The sequence below is a fragment of the Leuciscus leuciscus genome (assembly GCF_965113295.1).
Source record: "Leuciscus leuciscus genome assembly, chromosome: 11".
In the NCBI taxonomy this organism is placed as follows: domain Eukaryota; kingdom Metazoa; phylum Chordata; class Actinopteri; order Cypriniformes; family Leuciscidae; genus Leuciscus; species Leuciscus leuciscus.
This window is the reverse complement of record NC_138735.1, coordinates 5,011,617-5,028,888: the sequence shown is the minus strand read 5'-3', so window position 1 is coordinate 5,028,888 and position 17,272 is coordinate 5,011,617. Positions and strand designations below refer to the sequence as shown.

General features: G+C 40.5%; 1 protein-coding gene and 1 long non-coding RNA gene across 2 annotated transcripts in view; both read right to left on the bottom strand.

The window, feature by feature from the left end:
- LOC309509533 (NACHT, LRR and PYD domains-containing protein 3-like) overlaps nucleotides 1-17,272 on the bottom strand; it is a 643,973-nt gene that overhangs the window by 67,394 nt on the left and 559,307 nt on the right. The gene's annotated exons all lie outside the window — the stretch shown is intronic.
- Nucleotides 12,968-13,913, bottom strand: LOC309509617. The gene is made up of 2 exons (XR_014209939.1): nucleotides 13,569-13,913; nucleotides 12,968-13,535 (listed from the first exon to the last, which is right to left on the bottom strand). It is a non-coding gene; the product is annotated as an uncharacterized lncRNA (long non-coding RNA).

The following is a 17,272-nucleotide window of genomic DNA, read 5'->3' as shown; positions in this document are numbered from 1 at the left end:
TGATAAAAGAAATTCTACACACAAGACCAGGTGGAGCAAATGTGCTGAAGGAGTATGAAGATACAGGGACAATTAGCGATGACATGAGAAAACTGATGGTGAACATCTTGGTTGCACAAATGATTGAGACAGAAGGGTAATTATCAAAATGTAATAGTCTTGGGTTATTTAATTTGTTACTGATTATGATAGTATATAAATTGTGAACTATATTAGTTGGGTGCTACAAATTTTAAGTAATAAGCTGTTGATTGTTCTGAAAATAAGAGTGGTTTAGTTATATATTTTTAAACAATTCTCATCATTGTGAAGTAACATTGAGTGTTTCCATTTTTCAGGAGAGTCAAGTCAAGTCAAGTTTATTTGTATAGCGCTTTTCACAATACAGATTGTATCAAAGCAGCTTCACAGTATTAAATTAAAATAATACAACAAAGTTTGTTTCAAGAGGAATTTATTGATTGATAAAATTAAATATCCCCAAAATATCCCCAACTGAGCAAGCCAAAGGCAACAGTGGCAAGGAACCGAAAAACTTCATCAAGTGACCTAATGGTGTCCTAAAACTCCATCAGGTGACCTAATGGAGAAAAAAAAAACCTTGGGAGAACCCAGGCTCAGTCGGGGGCCAGTTCTCCTCTGGCATTTATGAGCTAGAGGCCGGATTGTAGTTTGAACTGTAGGATTATATGAATGCCTGGCTGAAGAGATGCGACTTTAATCTAGTTTTAAACTGGGAGAGCGAGTCTGAGCAACGAACAGTATCAGGAAGACTATTCCAGAGTTTTGGAGCCAAATGTGAGAATGCTCTCCCTCCTTTGGTGGTTCTGGATATCCTAGGTATGACCAAAAGCCTTGAATTTAGTGATCTTAAAGAGCGCGATGGATTATAGGGTGATAAAAGATCCGTTAAATAGACTGGAGCTAAGCCGTTTAGGGCTTTATAAGTCAGTAGCAATACCTTATAATTAATACGGAACTTTATAGGTAACCAATGCAGTGATGATAAAATCGGTGTTATATGATCATATTTTCTTGATCTAGTAAGAACTCTAGCGGCGGCATTTTGGACTAACTGTAGCTTGTTTATTGAGGATGCAGGACAACCAGCTAGTAAAGCATTACAGTAATCCAGTCTCGAGGTCATGAATGCATGAACTAACTTTTCTGCATCAGAAACTGATAGCATATTACGTAGCTTAGCAATGTTTCTAAGGTGGAAAAATGCTGTTTTTGTAACATATGAAATATGATTTTCAAAAGACAGGTTGCAATCGAGTATAACACCCAGGTCTTTTACTGTAGAGGATAAAGTAACAGGACATCCTATGATGTTAAAGTTGTATTGTGCGAGGTTTTGTGGGCGGTTTTTTGAACCGATAAGTATTACCTCTGTCTTGTCTGGATTTAATAAAAGAAAATTACGGGTCATCCAATCTTTTATATCTTTAACACACTCTGTCAATTTGGAAAATTTTGCGTTTTCATCCGGCCGTGATGAAATATATATTTGATTGTCATCAGCATAACAATGGAAACTAATTCCATGTTTCCTTATAATATTTCCAAGTGGCATCATATATATTGAAAATAACAGAGGGCCTAATACAGATCCCTGCGGCACTCCATAGTTTACTGGAGTTATGATCGATTTTTCTCCATTTAAATAGACAAAATGGTAGCGGTCAGATAGGTATGATTTGAACCAGCTTAGTGCTTGTCCTTGAACACCAGTATAATTTTGTAGTCGATCTAAGAGTAATGTATGATCTATAGTATCGAACGCAGCACTAAGATCAAGTAAAACTAGTATTGAGATACAGCCTTGGTCAGAAGCTAAAAGTAAATCATTTGTGATTTTAACGAGCGCAGTTTCAGTGCTATGATGCGGTCTGAATCCAGACTGAAACTTTTCATAGATATCATTTTGTTGCAAGAAAGAGCCCAGTTGAGCGGACACCACTTTTTCTAATATTTTAGACCTAAATGGAAGATTTGAAATGGGTCTATAATTTGCTAGATTATTATGATCTAATTGTGGTTTCTTAATGAGAGGTTTTATAACTGCCAGTTTAAATGTTCTTGGAACATGACCTAAAGATAAAGACGAGTTAATAATATTGAGGAGAGGATCTTCCACTACAGGTAACACTTCTTTCAGTAGTTTAGTTGGTATAGGATCTAATAAACATGTTGTTGTTTTAGATGAAGTGATACGTTTATTTAACTCTTTTTGTTCTATAGTTGTAAAGCACTGTAATTGTTCTTGCGGGGTGATAATTGAAGCTGAATTATAAGGCGCGATTGAAGATTGAACGTTTACAATTGTGGTTCTGATGCTTTCTATTTTCTCAGTGAAGAAGTTCATGAAATCATTACTACTGAACTGTAACGGGATATTTTGTTCGGGTGACGTCTGTTTATTTGTTAGTCTAGCCACGGTGTTAAATAAAAACCTTGGATTGTTTTGGTTGTTTTCTATTAGTTTGCGGAGGTGCTCAGCCCTGGCCGCTTTTAGGGCCTTTTTATAACGTGACATACTGTCTTTTCCACGCGATTCTAAAGACCTCTAAATTAGTTTGTTTCCATTTACGCTCTAAAATACGCGTTTCTCTCTTTAAAACATGCGTAGTATTGTTATACCATGGTGCTTTATTTTTCTCTCTGACCTTTTTTAATTTAATAGGTGCAACCTCATCCAATGTTCTAGAGAGAATGGTGCTCATAGTGCTAGTTAGTTCTTCTAGTTCATCTGTTTGTTTGGGTTCAGGCAGCAGCTGAGACAGATTAGATAAGCAATTTGAGAAATTATCTATGGTGGATGGGAGGATTGTTCTGCCTGGTTGATAACGCGACGCCGCATGACATATTACAGCAGTACGTAATATGCAAGTTACCATGTAGTGATCAGTGACTTCATCACTTTGTGGAATGATATCTATATCGGTTGGATCGGTTCCATGTGATATAATTAAATCGAGTGTATGATTAAGACGATGTGTTGGTCCGGTGACGTTTTGCTTGACCCCAAATGAATTTAATAAATCTGTAAACGCAGCTCCTAACGCATCATTTGGATTATCTACGTGTATGTTAAAATCTCCAACAATTAGTGCTTTATCGACATTGACTAATAGGTCTGAGAGAAAATCTGCAAACTCTTTTAGGAAATCAGCGTAAGGCCCTGGCGGTCTATATACGGTAGCCAAGGCTAGAGATAATAGGGATGTTTTTCTAACATCTAAGAGCGTAACATTTAGTACAAGTACTTCAAATGAAATAAACTTATAACCCGTTTTCTGGGTAACATTTAGAATATCTTTATAAATGGTTGCAACACCTCCGCCACGACCAATCAGACGGGGCTCATGCTTATAACAGTATCCAGGAGGAGTAGACTCATTAATACCGAAATAATCATTTGGTTTAAGCCAGGTTTCAGTAAGGCAAAGTATATCGAAGCTATTATCTGTGACTATTTCATTTACATGTTTTATAGAGATATTAACAGCTCAGTGATCGTTAACTTTGATACATCCAAAAGGTTTGACATCCATCGTGGAGTCAGACAGGGCTGTCCAATCTCCCCGTTTTTATTTCTTTTAGCCACTGAACTACTTTGTCTAAGGATTAACCAAAATGAAAGTTTGACAGGAATCTCTATATTTGATCGGGAGTTTAAAATTGCACAGTTAGCTGACGACACCACACTATTCTTGGAGGATAAAAAACAGTTACCTAATGCTCTGGAATTGGTGGAACAATTTTCTTGTGCTTCGGGTCTAAAACGTAATATTTCGAAATTATCGACATCATTGGAGGGGATCCCTGTTAAAAACTGTGTAAAATATCTAGGTATCCATATCACTAAAAATCCAGTTACCAGACATCTTTTAAACTTTTCTGATAAAATGACAAAAACTAAAAACGTCTTTAACATCTGGCTTCAGAGAGATCTTTCATTATACGGTAGAGTCCTTTTATCTAAGGTGGAAGGGCTCTCTCGCTTTGTATACCCTGCTCTTTCTTTGTTTATCAATGATAAAGCTATAAGGGAAATTAACAAAATATTTTTGGATTTTATTTGGAAAAAATAGGCCTCACAAATTGAAAAAAGAAGTACTCTCTAATTCCAGAGGTGAAGGTGGCCTTGACTTTTTAGATTTTGCTGATACTATAAACACCTTTAAAGTAAACTGGCTGAAAAGATGCCTTGTGAATCCAGTGTCGTTATGGTTTTTCATTCCTAATAATATCTTCAACAAACTCGGTGGCCTGTCTTTCCTATTAAAGTGTAACTTTTTACCAAGCAAGTTACCCATCTCCTTATCTAACTTTCATCAGCAATGCCTTCTCTCGTGGAAATTGTGTTTTGTCCATTGCTTTTCCCCCCACAAAGTTCTCCTTTGGAATAACGCGGATATAACTGTTAGAAATAAATCTCTCTTTTTCCCTAGATGGTTTAACAATAATATTAATCGCATTCTATCTGTCTTTGATGATTCTGGTCATATTCTAACTTACAAGCAATTTTTGAATCACCATAACTTTCCAGTTCCACCAAAGGAATATAATACCTTGATAAAAGCTATCCCAGCAGGCTTAATTCAGCTAATTAAAAAAATCACCTTAACTTCAGTAAAGGTAATAGTGTTTATCCGGCTTTACGCTTGGGCGAGATTTTTTAGATCGAAAATGCAACAACAGACATATTCGCTCAATTTTTCAAATGAAGAGAAAAGTTACTCCAAGGGGTAAATTCTATTGGGGATCCCTTGTAACAAATGTAATTTGGAGAAAGGCCTGGCTTTTGCCTAGTAAATTTTGTGTATCCAACAAAGTTAAGGAAATTCATTATAAAATCCTTCATAAAATCTATCCTGTTAACTCTTCCATTTCTAAATATTCTGATATTGATGAGACTTGCTCTTTTTGTGGTTTTGTTGAGGAAACTGTCCCCCATTTATTTTGTGAGTGTAATGTAACCAATCGATTTTGGGCTAATTTAAGTGCTTTTGTTTTTGGCCCTACAAATGTGACCCACACCTTCATTCTTAAAGAGATTATCTTTTATTATGAAAACCCAAAGCGGATGTCCCTTGAACATGTTGTTAATTTCCTTATCTTATATGCAAAATTCTTCATCCACAAGCAAAAATGGCTTAAGTCTCCTTTGAGCTTCCCTCTTTTTTTTGCTGACCTAAATTATTTTATTTCTTCCCTTAGACTTATAAATAACAAAAAAGTGCAAAATTTTTGATGCATTATGATGATTTATTCAAAGATATGACTTAACCTTGTTGTTATGCTTTTCTTTTCTTTTTCTTTTTTTGTATGTATAATTACAAATCCAGGATATTTATGTATTTTTATTATTATTATTATTTATTTTTTTTATCCTCGTTTCATTGTTTGTTCATTGTAAGAGATACAACCTTGCTTCACTTCCCTGAGCTTGTAATTATGTGTAAGTTCTGCAATAAAAAAAAAAAAAGAGAGTCGACGGACAGAAAAAAGAAAAAAAAAGAAAAGAAAAAAATATAGATTTGTTCACATGCAGCTGATTTATTTTTGTTTATTTGTACATTTTACTCATATTTAATGGAGCAAAGTCAGACGTGGACAGTAATCAATCAATATATTGATCTCGTAATGTGTATGCGTAAGACGTCGGTTTCACAAATTTGCGTTTACATGGAGAAAATGAAAATGGCATCTTTGATGTTTTGACATTTTGAAATGAAATTTATTTTATCACTTAAAAAAAGAAAAATGGTTTCATATTGAATCAAATTTTATTTATAGCAAGTTAGCAACCCAGTAAGATGTTTATTCCTCTCCCACAGGAGTTCAGAGGTAAAATCACTATGATAGTCAAAGCACAATTTAGACATCAGAAGAAGTTCATAAAAATCCCAGAGGCTTGCTTTGATATATTTATAGCAGAATGTAAGTAATGAAGTCGTTATTAATAATTATGTGTATATATTCATTACCGGTCAAAAGTTTTAGATCGGTACGATTTTTAATGTTTTTAAAAGAAGTCTCTTCTGCTCACCAAGGCTGCATTTATTTGATAAAAAAATAAATAAAAAACATTAATATTGTGAAATTATATGACAATGTAAAATGATTGTTTTCTATGTAATATATAGTAAAGTGTAATTCATTCCTGTGATCAAAGCTGAATTTTCAGCATCATTACTCCAGTCTTCAGTGTCTGATCCTTCAGAAATCATTCTAATATGATGATTTGATGCTCAAACATTCATTACCTATTATTTTCAATGTTGAAAACAGTTGTGTACAATTTTTTTCTCAGAATTATTTGATGAATAGAAAGTTCAAAAGAACAGTATTTATTTAAAATAGAATATTTTCTAATATTATAAATGTCTTTACTGTAACGTTTGAACCAGTGCTTGAAGTGGGGGGGGAAAGGTGCCGGTACTCTCTTGCATTGGCAAGTAATCATGACATTTGAGATTTCTACAGTGAAACTTGGAGACTTGGAACTTATTTCTATCAATAACTTGGAGATATTGCTGGTACAACAACAATTTATTGATATTTATTAACAACATAAATGTATTTAAACAAGTCGTGTATGTGTGTGTGTGTGTGCGTGCGTGCGTGCGTGCGTGTGTATAAAAACGGAACAACAAGTCTGCAAGTCCAAAAATACATTTATGGTGAGATTACTACATTTTATTTAATTAAATGCATTTATAGTGAGATTATTATATTTTCATGTCATATTCTGTGTTAATTTTGACCACGAACCATGCGCTGTCACTTTAATTAAGCGCGTGCAGCACAGCAGAAATGGACTCGGTGCAGAAACGATCGTTGCACTGCTGTATACGCACCGCTCCTGGAACGCATTGCCGGACCGCATCCGCATGCAGTGTGAAAGCTCTAACCTGTTAATATGGGTGCGGGGAAAAAATACGCACTGCAAACGGAGTATATGTGAAATGGGCGTGACACTGACGCTTTTTCTGTCAGTGGTAGAGTACCGGCTACATGCGAGAAGTAGCGGTACGCAAGAAAAAGTGCAGGTACGCTTTAGAGTAAAATGCAGAAGTGCCGGTACTGCGTGCCGGTGAGTACCGCCCCACTTCGAGCACTGGTTTGAACAATTTAACTCACCCTTGATGAATAAAATTATTGATTTATGTTATTTATTTTCCCCCAAAAAATAAAATTTAAATTATTACTGACCCCAAACTTTTGAACGGGTAGTGTTTAATGTTACAAAAGCTTTCCGTTTCAGATAAATGCTGTTCTTTTGAACTTTCTTTTCAAAAAAATCCTGAAATAAAAATGTAAAAAACTGTTTTCAACACTGATAATAACCAGAAATGTTTGGTGTGCATTTAAATCATCATATTAGAATATTTTCTGAAGGATCATGTGACACTGAAGACTGGAGTAATGATGCTAAAAATTCAGCGATCACAGGAATAAATTACACTATTACTGTATATTACACAGAAAATAACTGTTTTAAATTGTAATAATATTTCACAATATTATTAATATTCTTTTGTAATTTTTTAATCAAATAAATGCAGCCTTGATTAGCAAAAGAGACTTAAAAAATAAAAAACCATTAAAAATCTTACCAACCTAAAACTATATATATTGTATATAGTTTTAAATATTATATATATTGTATATATGTCATTCAATTAATTTATGACAAAAACCAACCCACTGGTGGTCATTAGATCAGGAAACATCTTTATCCACCTCTGTGCCAGTGTCATCTGTAACTGTAACTGCAAGAATTTAGGCAATGCTTTATTCACAATTTGACACATAAGGGGATATATATATATATATATAGCTATCCTTATGTGTCAAATTGTGAATAAAGCATTGCCTAAATTTGATAAAACTTTTGTTGTGCAGTGAAAGAGAAGTTCTCAATTCCGGAAGATCTTGCAGTTACAGTTACAGATGACACTGGCACAGAGGTGGATAAAGATGTGTTTCCTGATCTAATGACCACCAGTGGGTTGGTTTTTGTCATAAATTAATTGAATGACATTGGTGAGTGATAACAGGAGCTATTGAATGATATCAAATCCCAATATCTGAATGAATGCTGGTAGTGTTTAATATGTACAGTATTTTAAATGTTGTAGCTAGTGTTGATGATGTGTGGATAAATGTATTCCAAATATGTCTATTAACCCTAGTTTGAACATTAACAGGACCTTCCACACCTCAATCTTCAGTCAGCTTGGATACAGATACACTGTCTCTAACTTCAAAAAGCAGTGAGGACAGTGACTGGTTTAGTCCAAAACGATTCAGGAAGGATGATAATGAGGCTTCTCAAAGCTTACAGGCCAGAGATGTGAGTCCCAGTAGCCTTACACAGACATTGGGGGATTTACTTATCATAACCTTGAGCTTTACATGCTAAAAGTTTAATTCATATTTTTTTTTTTTTTTTTTTTTATACACAATAGTAATTTTCCAGTTCAGGACCATCGTTCAGGGCATTTAAATATTCCTGCATTTTCTACTCTCTTATTACATGGCTCTGTGGAACATTTGATTCTGATTGGTCAATTGACCCCATTTACTTCGTTAGCGCACATTACTAGTCTTTTGGTGAACAGTTAATCTGTGCAAATATATATATATATATATATATATATATATATATATTTATTTTTTTTTTTTTTTTTTGTCATGGTAATTGACAGATGGAGGGCAGGTGAGCTAAAGTAAAACCCCTTCATATTTAAAATTTTCAAGAACCCACCGCTTCATGTCCTGATCAGCCTGTCGGAGTTTATTCTGCTATAACAACTGGCTGGATGTATTTCATCCCTTACATAATTGGTTAATGTTCCTCTTTATATAGTTGATAAAAGAAATTCTACACACAAGACCAGGTGGAGCAAATGTGCTGAAGGAGTATGAAGATACAGGGACAATTAGCGATGACATGAGAAAACTGATGGTGAACATCTTGGTTGCACACGTGATTGAGACAGAAGGGTAATTATCAAAATGTAATAGTCTTGGGTTATTTAATTTGTTAGTGATTATGTAAGGAATAATTGACGACAGGCCGTTGAATTATTAGAAAAATAATGCACACCCGAGGTGGTAATGCGGTCACGACGCGAAGCGGAGTTATTCCGCTTATACTACAGTTACTGTTGGAGAATTTTCTTTGTCTCATCTGTGTCACACATAAATCCTATTCAAATGCATGATATGAATATTAGGGAAACTAGGCCTAGAATATGGGAGGCCCAAAAGCAGGGGAAACGAAGGCCTAAAATCATGGGAAACAGAGAGAACAGGTCAAAGGGGACAAAATGATGGGAAACACTGAACCTGTCAAAAGTGTTTACGAGGAAGAGGTTGTGTGAGGACAGGACAAAAACTGGGTGAAAGGTAGTCTAAGGACAAGAGTGGAAAAGTACCCGAAAAACCATATATGAAATCATATTTAATAAAGCGCATGCGCCAGTATGGCCACCAATAGAAATTGGACATTAATGCAGGTGTTTCTAATCGTGGCGACGTGACAAGGAGGAGCAAAGAGAAAAAGATAACCATGATAACGCTAATTGGTCACCAAGCGAGGAAATTGGACACCAAGGGATGAGAGAAAAGGTATAAGATCTGAGAGAAAACCATTGTAAAATTAGATGCTTAGCTACCATCTCACTTTGTTGAATTGTTCAATAAAGTTACTTCTGAGACCTGAAACTTCGACTCTGAAAGATTTCTTCTGAGACCTGAACCTGATATTGAAGACCTGAACCAGAGACAGAGAATTGGCCACAACATTACCACACCTCGAAACATTGTTCAGATTATGTATTTCAAGACGTTTGTAAAGTTTTTGTCATTAAAACGCTCTTGTATGTAGGACTAATTTCTTACGCATCTAATCCCATGCCTCCGTTGCTAATTCCAAAACGTCATTTCAGAGTTAGTAACGGAGGTTTGAGTCGCTGATAGCAGACTAATGCTGGGTTAGGGTTAGGTAGAGTTAGTAACGGAGGTTTGAGCCGCTGATAGCAGACTAATGCTGGGTTAGGGTTAGGGTTAGGTAGAGTTAGTAACGGAGGTTTGAGCCGCTGATAGCAGACTAATGCTGGGTTAGGGTTAGGTAGAGTTAGTAACGGAGGTTTGAGCCGCTGATAGCAGACTAATGCTGGGGACACACGACTAGCTGACACATTCTCTGACTGTTTTCATCGACTGCAGCAGATTTTAAACACCGACTTTGAACACAGACTGAACGCGCTGAACACGCGTTTGGGCATGATCAGTCATAAGTATCAAATTACATTCATAACCGGCCTTAAAGTGTGTTCCCGGCTTTATGCAGTTATTAATGCAGTTATTAGAGAGAGATGTTGCAATAATGAGACAGAAAAGCATGTGCGTCAATATTATTATTTTTTAATTCATTCAGTTCGTTTTAATTAATTCGTTAATTCTTTTTTTTCTATTATTGACAGATGACAGTAGACTAGCCAAATAAATGAAACCCAAAGCCCTTTTAACAAGTAGGCCTATCAATAATTATTTATTTGTTAAATTATCTGCAATAAAAATCCATGCTGCAGGACTATCCATTTATTTAGCCTATATTCAGTTTAATTTTCTATTGATTATAGATAGGACTTTATAGTTTATTTATTCAAATTAAACAACATGTTTCTATTGATTGTGAAGCTAGACATTGAAAATTGCAGATCAAGCGCATGGGGCGAAATGCTTTTTCTTGTTATGAATTGTATCCTATTTTCCGTTATTACAGTTGACTACGCGAAGTGATATGGAACTGTAATGCGGTCGAGACCTGCCTGGAACTACTTTAGCCGTGCGTTTCCCTGAAAATAATGCACACCTTAGAACGTTCGTCAACCAATCAGATTCAAGCATTCAACGGCCCTGTAGTATAAGATAGTATATAAATTGTGAACTATATTAGTTGGGTGCTACAAATTTTAAGTAATAAGCTGTTGATTGTTCTGAAAATAAGAGTAGTTTAGTTATATATTTTTAAACAATTCTCATCATTGTGAAGTAACATTGAGTGTTTCCATTTTTCAGGAGAGTCCCACATCGACTTACCAAACAGAACTATGGTTTGGGAATTATCACCTTGTTTCCCTCACTCAGAGATCCCCAAGGGAGGACTGGATATGTGAGTCATTATGTGAGATTAGAACATTCAGTATTTTTGTGATCATTTAGAAATGTCTTTCTAAGAAGTTGTCATTTTCGATGGAGGGTTACAATTTTGAGTTTTAATTTGTGTCATTTCATAAGGAACATTTTTATGATGGCCAAAAAAACACTGGGTTCTTGTCATGGCGCCTCAAAACAGTACAACGGGGGACAAAACCTTCTGCAAATAAGGATGATCCAAAAACAGAGGAAAAGGGAGGCCCTTTGCTTGACAGACAGCTGTGTCACCGTGAAGATCAGCTAGATAATGACCAAAGTTTAGAGGCTATCTCCTTGATGAATCATACAAGTGACCGTGATGTCATCATGCAGAAGATGAGGACCACGTTTGAATACAGACAGCACCTTATCCATGATCCAGAGAAATCCACCACCATTCTCTCAGTTTTTCCTCGATTCCTGGATACTAAAGGATTGGTATGGATTTTGTCTTTCCTTTTTTTTGACCAAATTGAAATGCTTGTTTCAGAGAATTGTCAAATAGTCTGCTTTGTTGAAAACACATTTAGCTTGTTAAGAAATGTAATATTTTATGGTAATTTCTTTACATGTTTTCTGCAAACTGCTTCAGATTCTTCAGGACTTCACGCTCCTCTTTGGGTCAGAATCTGCTTCCAGACTTTTTGAAAGGTGGCCAACTGTCTTCAAAGCAAAGGTTATCAGGCTAGCAGAAACCTTGACTTCCACTCCACTGCTGAAAAGATTACTGTCATCTGCCAAAGAGAAAAGGGAGGAACAGGATTCCCCAGGTAGAGTTGTACAGAACTAACTTGCAATGGTTTAAAATCTGCTTAACTTAGTTATTGTAGTGTAGAAATTTAACATATGTTTTGTGTTTTTCAGAATGGGACAGTGACCTATCATCCTTCCTTCTACTTCTACATCTCTTGTCACCCCAGGCTTCAGGAAGAAAAAAAACCCACAAGATCAGTATTTCTCAGGCTGTTGATCACGTGGTGGTATTTCAAAAAGTAGGTTATTGGTGACAAAATACAAGGGCTATAAGCGTTATACTTAGATTTGCGCCGTTAATTTCTCCATCTTATAATTCACTATTAGATGAACTGTAAATGGGGGTAAATATAGTAAGTTATCTAAATGTAAATGATCTAAACCAGAGATGTTCACAAGTCTTTAAGCTGAAGTCCGAGTCGAGTCTCAAGTCATTTCATGGCTTACAAAAAAAAAAAAAAAAATGTCATGCTTAAAAATCACCTTTAACAGCTAGTTGGTGCATATACTGTTTTCTTCTGGAGTGTCTCTTGTTCTGTACAATGTTCAATCAAGCTAAAAAGACTAACATTTATGCTAACTGATAGGGGTGTGACGAGATCTCGTGTTACGAGATCTCGCGAGATTAAAACGCGACGAGATTTCTCGTCGAGGTGAAACTTTAGGCTTGTTTGAGATGCGACTTGCCTCGCCTGAAATGTATGCGAGAGTAGGCGGCTGCAGTGAGAGGAGGAGTGAAAAAAGAGCAGGCAAGCCGGACAGTTCGCTCTTCACGCAGTGGATCTGACACCTGTGAGATCAAAGATGGATATCGCGGGATTCACGGGATTCACGCTCGTGCAGAGTGTTGCTAATAAACTGGATGGAATTTAAGTTCTGTTGCTTTTATATGAAAATAAATATAATGAACAAGACACCCATAAGTAGCCTACTTATTTAATTCCATTCCAAATACATGCTTATCAATCTTTTTTTTCTTTAATACAGACATGTGTTTTTATTTATTTTTTTTATTATAAAAATTACATTGCATAACCCATAGAGATCGCACTGTCAGATAGTTTGGGAATATTCACACATAACGTATACACATAAAACATGATATCAGAGTTTTAAAATCAAACATTTTAAAAGAGAACAATACATCACGGTTGTTTAAACCAATGATCATTAAGCTGTGTCGTCAGTAAGTCGTTTCCCATCATGCTTTTGATCAGCGCAGTCAGTGGAGAGCAACTGCGCTCGACTGCAGAATCCGACACGTGCGGCTTGCGCTCGCGAGAGTTTTTTGACATACGTCAGCATGACATCAGAGCAAGGCGGACCGCACTCGGACACATTTCTAACCGGCATGCATCTCGCGCTGATCACCGGTGATCGATTCTGCGCAGATTTTGCTCATCTCAAACAAGCCTATTGTCTCGTGAGTTGTTGTGATCTCAGTGATGGAGCGTGAGGGTGAAATTAGTATTGAAGATGCCCCTGCCACTTTTAAATCATTTGTGTGCTGGGCCAATCACACACACACTCCGCGTACACACACACACACTCACTGTCCCTCGCTCACTCACTCACTCGCGCACACACACACACACACACGCTCACTCACTGTTGCTCGCACTCTCACTCACTCGCGCACACTCACTCTCGCTCGCATTCAACCCGTCGTGGAGGACCGTTAAAATTAAACATGCTAGTCTTTCTGTCGTGATGTCCTGAAGCATCGCAGACGCGTAGGTTATCGCCCACTATGACACACTATACGAAATGAAACGATCGAATCTTGCGTCCCGACGCCCGTTGTCCGAATCTCCACGAAACGGATCGTGCCAAAATCGTGCTAAAATAGTGTAATCTGAACCAGGCAGGTAATAAACATTTGACCTATCATGCAAATAACCTATTAAAGCACTAAGACATGGGAACAGTATAGCTAACATTCACATATCCGACATCGCAATATTAAACAATGTTCTCTTACGAGAGGTCTCTCGTACTGCGTAAGATATCTTACGCTAGGGGAAAATCCTTTTTCCGCGAGATATTGAAGCCAAAAATTATCCTTAATTTTGTAATAATGCAAAACGCGTTGCGGCAGCATGCAGACATAGGCGAGACAGCTCGCGCGCCTATTGGCTGCTCTGCGGCAACTGCAGCAGCCTATCGAGCGAGGCCTGGCGTGACGCCAGACCCAATCAGGGCACTTCGCGCCCGCTGCGTCACGTCCCGCCGAAATGGGCGTGGTCTAGGCCTATAAATACCGCTCGCAGGCAGCTATTATCTGATTTTTCATCCTTCAAGCGAAGCACACGCATCGCTGGAGCCGGAGAAGAAGCCGCGCCGTCTGAGAGAGAGCACCTTCAGCGGGACGAGTCACTGAAGTCGCTGGCCGCGCCGCCTTCCTGCCTTCCTGCTGCGCTTTCCGGCGCTTATATCCTTTCCTTATTACACTGTACTTTTGTGTGTGTGTGTCGCCGCCGCAACACACATTCTAAAAGAGCTAGCGTCTTTTTAAAGATGCCTTCCTGCGGCTCGTGCAGAGCCACACTCAGCGACGGGGACCGCCACGTGGTTTGCGTTTCCTGTCTGGGTGAGGAACATGCAGTTCTCGCGCTCGCTGACGGCGGCTGCCCTCACTGCGAGCTGATGGCAATGGCGACTCTGAGGACTCGCCTAGCCTTCTTCACCGAGACTGCTCCCCCGCCCGCTGCGGCGTCGCGCCGTAAAAAGCGCCGTGCCCAGCGGGCCCCGGAACCCTCCCTCAGCCGCCAAAGCTCGCCGGTTCGCCCGCTTGCTTCCCCGGCTTCGTCAGCCTCGCTTCCTGACGGACAGCGGCCGCCGTCTGCCGCCGCTTCCGTTGACATCGTGGATGAGGAAGCCCTGCTGGGAGAGGATGATTCCTGCTCTATCCTGGCGTCAGGCAGTGAGGATTGGGCGGGCTCTGAGGACCCCACGCCCCCTGCCCGCACGTCGTCAGGCAAGAGAGCGTCCATCGAGACGGAGCTCATGCGAGTACTCGCACAGGCTGCGGCGAGCCTCGGCATCGAGTGGTCTTCGCCTGAGCAGCCCGCTCACAACCGGCTGGATGGATTTTTCCTGCCTGGGGAGCGCGCTTCGCCTGCGTCCAGACCGGCGCCTTTTCTTCCTGAGTTACACGAAGAAGTCGCCAAGTCCTGGAACGCCCCCTATTCGGCTAGAGTGCGTCCTGCTGTTTCTTTGGCATTCTCCGCTGTTGACGATGCCAAGAACAAAGGATACCTTTCGCTGCCGCCGGTCGAAGAGGCGATAGCGGCCCACTTATGCCCGCCCTCCGCTGGACGGCGTGCTAAGTCGGCCCTACCCTCTAAAGCTTGCCGCACGACGTCAAGCCTGCTCCGCCGCGCTTTCTCCGCCGCCGGGCAAGCTGCGTCAGCGCTGCACACCATGGCAACGCTTCAGATCTTCCAGGCCGATCTCCTCCGTAAGCTGGATGAGGAAGGACCTGACGCGATCTGCGTGCCGGACTTAAGGAGTGCCACGGACCTCGCTCTCCGTGCTACTAAGTCTGCAGCGCAAGCCATTGGACGGAATATGGCCTTCTCTCACCGTGACTGAGAGACATCTTTGGCTGACGCTCTCGGAAATGGCCGAGTCTGAGCGCACCGCGTTCCTCGACGCCCCGCTTTCCGCCACAGGCCTCTTTGGATCCTCCGTCAAGGATTTCGCGGAGAGATTCGCAGAGGTACAGAAAGCGTCACAGGCTATGAAGCACTTCCTCCCGAAGCGCTCCAGCTCTGCAGCAGGCCGTGCGAAACCGTCTGCTCAGAGCTCACAGCCACAGCCACCGTCCACTGCCTCCACTTCACAGCGCCGCCAGGCCCGAAGCGCGAGACCGCGCTCCCGCTCATCCGGTCGCCGCCCCGCTGTACGTGGCTCGCGACCTAGGATTACGGTGAAGCCCGAGGCCCCGAAGTCGTCCTAGCACAGCTAGGAAAACGACGGTGTTTAAGTCCCGCTGCGGCCAGACTCACACCAAAGCTATTCGCTCGTCCAGTTCCAGCAAATGTGACTGTTCCAGTGTTTTCTGCAGCCAACAAGTCGGTTCTGTCACCCGCTTGCCTGCACACAAATGCCGTTTTCACGGCTACCCAGATAAATCCCCAAAAGAGTGTATTTTCTGGTGTCCCGGCCACGGCCGATGGTGTTTCATGTGTAGTAAGAATGCCCACTGCCCAGTGCCCATCCCTACACACAAGCACAGCCTGTCACACAGGGCTCGCGCACATAAAACCGACTCAGATCGGTTGCGCTTCAAACATGGTGAATGTGCCCACTACCCAGTGCCCACTAACACCGCGTTATGCATGTCTCACGGTTTCTGTAAAAACGAAACCAACGTGCACTCGCTTCACGCAAGCGAACGATGCTTTCGGTGTGATAAATGTGCCCGCTGTCCCGCGCCCACATCCACATATAGACATGACAGTTCCCACGGGAACCGCCCAGCCCTCCCCCTCGCGGCTGACCACCGCAGAGGAGTCGAGCGCGGGCAATCTGCCCGCTGTTATCAGCGCGCCCCATGCCTCAAATGTCACGAGCGCGATGCTTGTGTTGCAGCACGCCGAAGCTTCTCCATCGCTGAGCGAGCGGAGCGCGCTTCGTATTCAACCCCTAGCTATCCATGCAGACGCATGGGCAAAGCTGCCCGGGGTTTCGAAGTGGGTGCTGAACATTATAAAAAGAGGCTATTCGCTGCAGTTTCGCCGACGCCCTTGCCGCTATGTGGCGCGCGTCGAGACCACGGTAAAAACAGAAGTAGCACATTTACTTCGAGCCGAAGTGGCGAAACTATTGAGCAAAGGGGCCATAGAGCCCCTCTCTCAAGTCCAGAGCGAAGGAGGGCTATACAGCAGATACTTCCTGGTACCGAAAAAAGACGGGGGTCTCAGACCCATACTAGATCTAAGGCAACTGAACAAAGTGCTTGTGAAGCGACAGTTCAGGATGCTCACGACCAGACAAATCCTTGTGCAGATTCGCCAAGGAAATTGGTTTGTGTCAATAGATCTGAAAGACGCGTATTTTCAAATACAGATAGCGTCACGTCACAGGCGATATTTGAGATTCGCCTTCGAGGGCCAGGCATATCAGTACACAGTCCTGCCATTCGGTTTGTCCCTGGCACCCCGTACATTTACGAAGTGCATGGACGCGGCGCTCGCACCCCTCAGAATGAGAGGCATGCGAGTGCTGAACTATTTGGACGATTGGCTGATTCTAGCGCAATCTCGCGCAGTGCTCATAGAACACACGACCATTT